Below are 7,361 nucleotides of genomic sequence, written 5' to 3'. Positions count from 1 at the left end.
AGGCTAAATTACGATGCGATACACGACTACGATGACTGATCGTCACCCAGACCAAAGAGAGTAGACGTGGACCTCTCCGTTCGCTTTTTATACCGTGTGAAAAACCGTGACTTTCCCTATTCTGGCCGAAAATCACCGGAGAAAAACAACGTGACCCGGAAATGAATTTTTTTTTTTACATCCGGCTCCGGGTGAGTCTGATGTAGTCAGGAAGCGAAAGTGATCATGAAAAAAAATCAGAATAGCGCGACCACAGTCAAAAGTAAAAACTCGGGATTTCTCGTGCTGGCACTGAGGGTACTCGGGAAAAACTCGGGATATGTCGGGGCGTGGCACTGAGAGAGTTAAAAGAGTAGTTCATCCAAAAAAAAATCTTATTTTCTATCAATTACACACCACATAAACCCTTGAATTCATGGAGATTTTTTTCTTTTTGTTGCATTCCAAAATCAATAATTTGATGACTTGCGGAGTCTCCTACCGGAGACATCAGTATTGTTCCGCCGGTCATCAAATTATTGTCTTAGGAATGCGACAAAAACAAAAAAGATCTCCATGAATTCAAGGCTTGTAATTGATATAAAATAAATAAGTAATGTTTTGGTTGAACTACTCCTTATAAGTACAGTACTTGAGTAAATATACTTAGTGTCTTTCCACCACCGTGGTCGTGGTGATACAAGATTCCCAGACCTGAGAAGAAAAGGAATGGCAAGAGACAAACCACATTAGTATCACATGAATAATAAGGAGATGTTTGTTCAGAGGTCTGCTGTGGTTGACTACCCGGACATGGCCGTCCTTCCCACGCTTATTGGAAAAGACGTGGAGTGGATAAAAAAAAGAAAGAAACAGAATTAGAATAAAAGGAGAAAAACAATGGGTCCTCATCCTCACAGGAATTGAGGATGTTCTTTGAATGGTTGCTCTCTCTCTCCTTTGTAGATATACTAGACCTCTCCAGATTTATACTCCGTGCCAAGAATACTGAAACGTCTTTAACCCATTCAATCCGGGAACACATCTGTGTCACTTCTGTGTCATTTGGCTTTGGCTACTCAAAAAATTAGCAGATATTCAAGCTCATAGCGCAGCACCAAGCTTGTAGATCTGTTATTTTTGAAAATAAATGGTGAAAATGTGTGCAAATCATGTGTGCAGACATTTGTCGAATCCCCAGAAGCAAAGATTTGAATAAAAGGTTTGCTTTAAAAAACATATATATTCAAAGATTTACCAAAAAAATAGCAGATATACAAGCTTGTAGCGCGGCACTCGGTGCCTGTATATCTGCTATTTTCGAATAGCCAAAGTATAAAATAATGGTTAAAGTGGTTACACAGATGCGTTCCCGGATTTAATGGGTTAAATACATTGCAGAGTGGTGTGTGGTTGGAGTCATGCTATGAATGAGGAATGCAGCTCAGCTGTGTGTGAGAATGCTTTTCTATCGTTGCTGTCGGGCAGAAACCTCTTGATATTTAAACTGTTTTTTTTGGGGAGGGGGAATTAATGCCTTACTTCGTCATATTACAATGTCACACAAAAGTAGCAAAAAACGGCTCTACAAGCTCGAAACCTGTCGCATCGCAACAGTTTTGGGACATAATGAGGTTTCCACCCGACAGCAACGCGTAAATACATTCTGCATCTGGGTTACGAAAAGACCCGCCCCCGCCTGCCTCTGATTGGCCAGAGCTCGTTGCCTTGTCAACAACTTGGCAACGCCCCCCCTTCTGTGACGCACGCGGCACTGCCTCTCGCATGAGCGGACGCCTTAAATAACTCCCAAAACCCTGCAATACCAGGTGTCGCCGTGTGTGCACATTAATCATTAGACTACCAAAACCCAACACCACTGGATCGAATTCCACTCCCGTCGCTGTTTATTTATCTTATCTAAAATGTATAGCAAATTATTTTATTGGGATTAAGGTTAGGTTAAGGCATAGTTTTTGTCCCCCCCCCAGCGAGGCAGACCACTCAGCCCACTTGTTGAGAACAGACTACAGCAGTAGTTAGGCGAAAAACTTTTACAACGTCGGAAGCACGCCGTCTCTGGCGAACTTGAGCAACGAGAGAGGCACCGTCGTCGCCGCGACAAACGTTGCGAAGTCTGCTAGAGCCGACTCAGTGCCGTTCGAGTTATGTACCGATAGGGCCACAATCGTAAATTGTCGCCCTCCCCCCCTCACCCCCCCCAGGCAGTGCCAGCGCTAAGCATTATTTTCCACCACGGAGGAAAGCCGGGCAGTGCTGTCCTCTTGTAATGTGACAAAGTGACTGGGGGGGGGGGGCGAAGCAGTTTCGCGTGCATCACAGAAGGTGGGGTGTTCGGTAGGCCAATCAGAGGCAGGCGGGGGCGGGTCTTTTCGTAACGATATGTGTATGTGAGAGAGAGCAATACAACGTCTCTGTTGGGTGGAAACCATGTCCAAAACTGTTGCTTTTCAGGATTCAATTTTAGCATTCAAAAGTAGCAGATCAACAAGCTCAAAACGCGTCTCTTCATAAGTAGTGTCGATTTCGTCGACTAAAATGTCAGGGAGGGACTAGTGGAGAAGAGATCCAGTAGAACTAAAATACAAGTCATTTTATGCTTGTTTGGGCTCAGGTGTTGTGCTCTGAAAATAGCAGATCTACAAGTTCACAACGCGTTGCACTGCAACGCGTTGTGGGCTTGTAGATCGGCTATTTTCAGCATGCAACCAAGTGCAAAATCAGGCATTACGACGCCATCAAGGCACCGCCAAAATACATTTTAGTCGACTAAATCAACTGTAGATTTAGACGACTATAATCATATGATATTTAGTCCACTAAAAGTAGAGTAACATATGAGAGTGAAATATGACTAAAACTAAATGGAATTTTATTCAAAAGACTATGACTAAAACTAAATCAAAATGTGCTGTCAAAATGTTTCAGAAGTACGTACCGTAGAGTGGAATATGTACAAAACTAATGGTCTTAGTACGTCCTTACAGACATGCACATAATCCATCATCAGATGTTGTTCATTTAATCATTATACCTGCATGTGTGAATGTATTCACTTCACACAAAAAATAAAAAAGGATATGCAAAGGTACTGTATATGGAGATATTCTTTTTTTCTGCCACTGTAAAAACAAAACAAACAAATAAATAAAAACATAAATAAACCAAGTACTGTAATAGTGTGTGGGTAGAAGAGGCAGAGTGCCCACATTCGTTACGCTTCGGTGGTTCCTTATCAAAAATGTATGACGTGTACTGTACTGTATCAATCACCCAATAAATAAATTAGAGGGAGGGAGGGAGGGAGAGAGAGAGATAGACAGCCACACTGACAGGCATGTAGACTGCAAATCCCACAGGATTACTGTTCGTGTGTGTGTGTGTGTGTGTGTGTGTGTGTGTGTGTGTGTGTGTGTGTGTGTGTGTGTGTGTGTGTGTGTGTGTGTGTGTGAGAGTGTGTGAGTGCATGTGTTTCTGTTTCAGTGGTTTTGGTGAAGCTCAGCGGACATTGATTAGGAAAATCTGTTCACCAGAGTGATTCCCATAGAGGTATAATATAACTAGAGGGCGGATTAACCCGCCCCCCAGCTATTCATTTCAATGAAATTGCTCAGTGGCGTTTTGAAGCACCCGGAAGCCTGCCGGAAGTAGAATTATTGAGACGTTTTTGGGGACATTTCGAGCAGCCATAGAGTTATGAGCATGCGCACTAGTGTCCTTTGTGCGTCCTACGGCAGCCCGTGTGTCAAGGAATGAACGCGAGATATTTATTAAATACACTCGAGACGCATATTTATATGTAAATGCATATGTATTTATGTATAATATGTTTACATATTTATATTTATATATATAAATATCTCTCAGTATGTTTTTCTCGTGCATGTATTTCTCCCCGCCTGCAGTTCCAGCTTTGGCCACTGGGGTGGCGGCTTCAATGTTTCTCAGCAACTCTGGGGGCTTGGACAATATTTTGTTCCTCTGACAATCACAAAGGCATAAATGTGTTTCAATTCAACCTGCCCTGAGCCTGGCTGACTGACAAGCTGCTGGTCATCACAAATGAGCAGTGGTGGAAAAAGTACTCACATGTTTTACTTAAGTAATGTAGAAACACTCTGTTACAAGTTACTGTCTGGAATTCAAAATTTACTTGAGTAAAAGTACAAAAGTATTGGTATCAAAATACACTTAAAATACCAAAAGTTAAAGTACTCGTTATGCAGAATGCCCCATTTCACAAGATTTCAAATATATAAAATGTATAAAAATCTTTGGAAAATAGCAGATCTACAAGCCCACAATGTGACGCATTGTGAGCTTATAGATCGGCTATTTTCAAATGGCCGAAATGTATATAGGGCTGAAGTGGTTAATGTATGTTTTGTAATAATAATCAAAATCTACAAAGTAACTAGTAACTAAAGTTTTCAAATAATTGTATTGGAGTATAAGTACAATATCTGCCTTTGAGATGGAGTAGAGGTAAAAGTACTGAAAATTGGAAATACTCAAGTAAAGTAAAAGTACCTCAAAATTGTACTTAAGTACAGTACTTGAGTGAATGTACTTAGTTACTTCACACCACTGATGTCAACCACATGTCTGGAACAAACTCCCAGAAAAACTGCAAGTCTGCTGCCACACATTTTTTTTTAAAATCACAACAAGACCTTTCTGTTTGCCATTGCCTTTGATCAAGTTTTTAATTTATTTTATTTCTCTTCTGCACCGTAATTGTATCTGTGATTGTTTTTACTTCTTTTGCTTTATGCATCTTAATGTCATTTTATAATTGTGTTTCCTTTGCTTGATGTTTTGTGTAAAGCGCATTGAATTGCCTTGTTGTTGAAATGTGATTTTTTTTTGCCGTGCCTGCAATTATGTCCAAAACTGTTACTGGAACCGGTGTTCAAAACACTCCAACAATGTGTTATTATTTAGTCACAAGCTCTTGTTAATACTGATTCATTGGTTCAGTATAATAACTTCAAACTTTTAACACATTATATGTGTTTGAACAAAATCTCTTTAAGTTTTGAAGAGATTTAAAAATGTGTCAATTTTAACCTCCTAGCCCCGAAGATAGCAGTTCTATGTGACGTGGAGTGAGCTTGTAGATCAGCTATTTTTGAATAGTTTTGTATTAATAGTCTACATCTACAGAGTAACTAGTAACGTTTTAAAATAAACGTAGTGGAGTAAAAAGTACAATATTTACATCTTAGATGTAGTGTAGTAGAAGTATGATGTCTCGGAAAACTTAAATACCCAAGTAATGTAAAAAATAAATACCTCAAAGTTGTACTCAAGTACAGCACTTGAGTAAATGTACTCCGTTACTTTCCACCACTGAAGCTATAGGGTTCATGTGGTCAAAGTGGGAGTGAAAGTTAGAGGCAAGAATCCTGGGAGAAAACACTACTGTTAAGAATATCTAAGAGATCTTTGGAGTTGGGGAGGGTAGTATAGTATTATTAGCAAGAGAGAAATAGGTCTGGAACCAGCCGCAAATGACATTTTTTTTTTTTTTCTAGGCCGCCGGCGAGCGCCGATCCATTTTTCATTTTTACCCCGAGGGTAATCGATGATGGGGGTGACGAGACAACAGCACCTTCTGAATAAGCAAGGCACTCAAGCAAGGTTCAACGTGGCCCATCGCCTCATCCGAATGCAGTCCGCAGCTCTGCTTAAAGCCCTGCGCTCTCCACATTCTCCCTCCGTGTTCTCATACATAGTGTACGAACCGAGAGGATCTGGCCAGCACTCTAAAACACAAACTCTTCTGTTTGTAAGCCCCCCACCACCCAGCCACACTATGTAATTGTCCTCAGGGTCGTGGAGAGAGTTAGATGGCCATTTATCCCCATAAACGATGTGGGCCTAATATACACTGTGAGCAAGTGCTCCTATATGCGTAGAAAGAAGCACAACTGTACCTGAGTTCAAGTTTTCTTTCAGATCTACAAGCTCAAGCTCAAGCAAATAGCAGATCTACAAGCTCACAATGTGTCGCGATGCGACCACTTGTAGATCTGCTATTTTCAAATGGCCGAAATGTATATAGGGCTGAAGTGGTTAATGTAGGTTTTGTAATAATAATCAAAATCTACAAAGTAACTACAGTAGTACCTAAAGTTTAGAAATAATTGTAGTGGAGTAAAAGTATAATATTTGCCTCTGAGATGTAGTGGAATAGAAGTAAAAGTACAGACAATTTAAAATACTCCAGCAAAGCAAAAATACCTAAAACATGTAGTTAAGTACAGTACTTGAGTAAATGTACTTAACAGTTGCCTGTCTGTCCTTTCGTCTATCTGTACATCCGTCTATCCATCTAGCCGTTTGTCTCTGTGTCTATCTACTATGTATAAGAGATGCACAAGGGCAGGATATCATGAATAAAACAGGCCTATATTAGATGAGTCATTTTGAGTCTACAATAAGTAGCCTATGTATATTTATGCAAGCTTCTCTACGGTCTTCTGATTACATACTACGGAGCTGTTCCTATATAGTGGCGTCTATGGCGTCATAACTGCAACATTATAGAGGATAAGTGGGAGAATCATTCACTTACGGGATGCTTCTTCTATGACACCAAAAGGCACCAAGAGTGCATTCTGGAGTGGCAGATTTATCCTAGCATACAGAGGTCAGTAGCACTTGCTCCGGCAATCTGTGTTCTTCCGCAGTGGTATTGCTGACATACTGAGATAAGAGTTTGTGGAGATAGTCTCATGGGTAGAAGAACGGTGACAGTTCATTTAAACACTGCTGTTTTGTCCCCACACTTCTTCACAAGATAGAACATTACAGTTGGTTTGATTTGTAGACCAGAGTTTATGCGTGTGAGCACACCGCATCAAGTTGTTAAATATGCACATTAAATTACCTGTATACTGGCTCATTTGTTTCTATTTATCCTCCACTAAATCATATTTTAGATTTGTTTCTTTCTTCTTCTTCTTTTTCCCCTTGCACTCCAAGTTGTTACCTAAGCAGTGAACCCTGTGTTGCCTGTGAGGCAATGCATCATCATTAGATATGTGGCCATGCTGACAGACTGGTGTCATCTTCTCATTTCACCGTTGCGACACAGCCATGGACAGCAATGCATTCATGCATGAAGCGGCGAGGAGCCAAATAGATGAGTCAAAACATTAGACGCAGAGCTGGGTGTGACACTGTGACTACACACCTGTTGTGCATCTAGGTAATCGACGGACGCACACACACACGCACACATACACATACACACACACGGCAAGTCTTCCTTGTGATTAACTACCATATCTAAGGCATGGCAAGCAGCAGTATCCTGGAAATACCTGGAAATAAATAACTTTCTGATCTAAGAA

The sequence above is a fragment of the Gymnoscopelus braueri genome, assembly GCF_963280865.1.
Source record: "Gymnoscopelus braueri genome assembly, contig: SCAFFOLD_451, whole genome shotgun sequence".
NCBI classification, from domain to species: Eukaryota; Metazoa; Chordata; class Actinopteri; order Myctophiformes; family Myctophidae; genus Gymnoscopelus; species Gymnoscopelus braueri.
Note: the sequence above shows the minus strand (reverse complement) of the source record.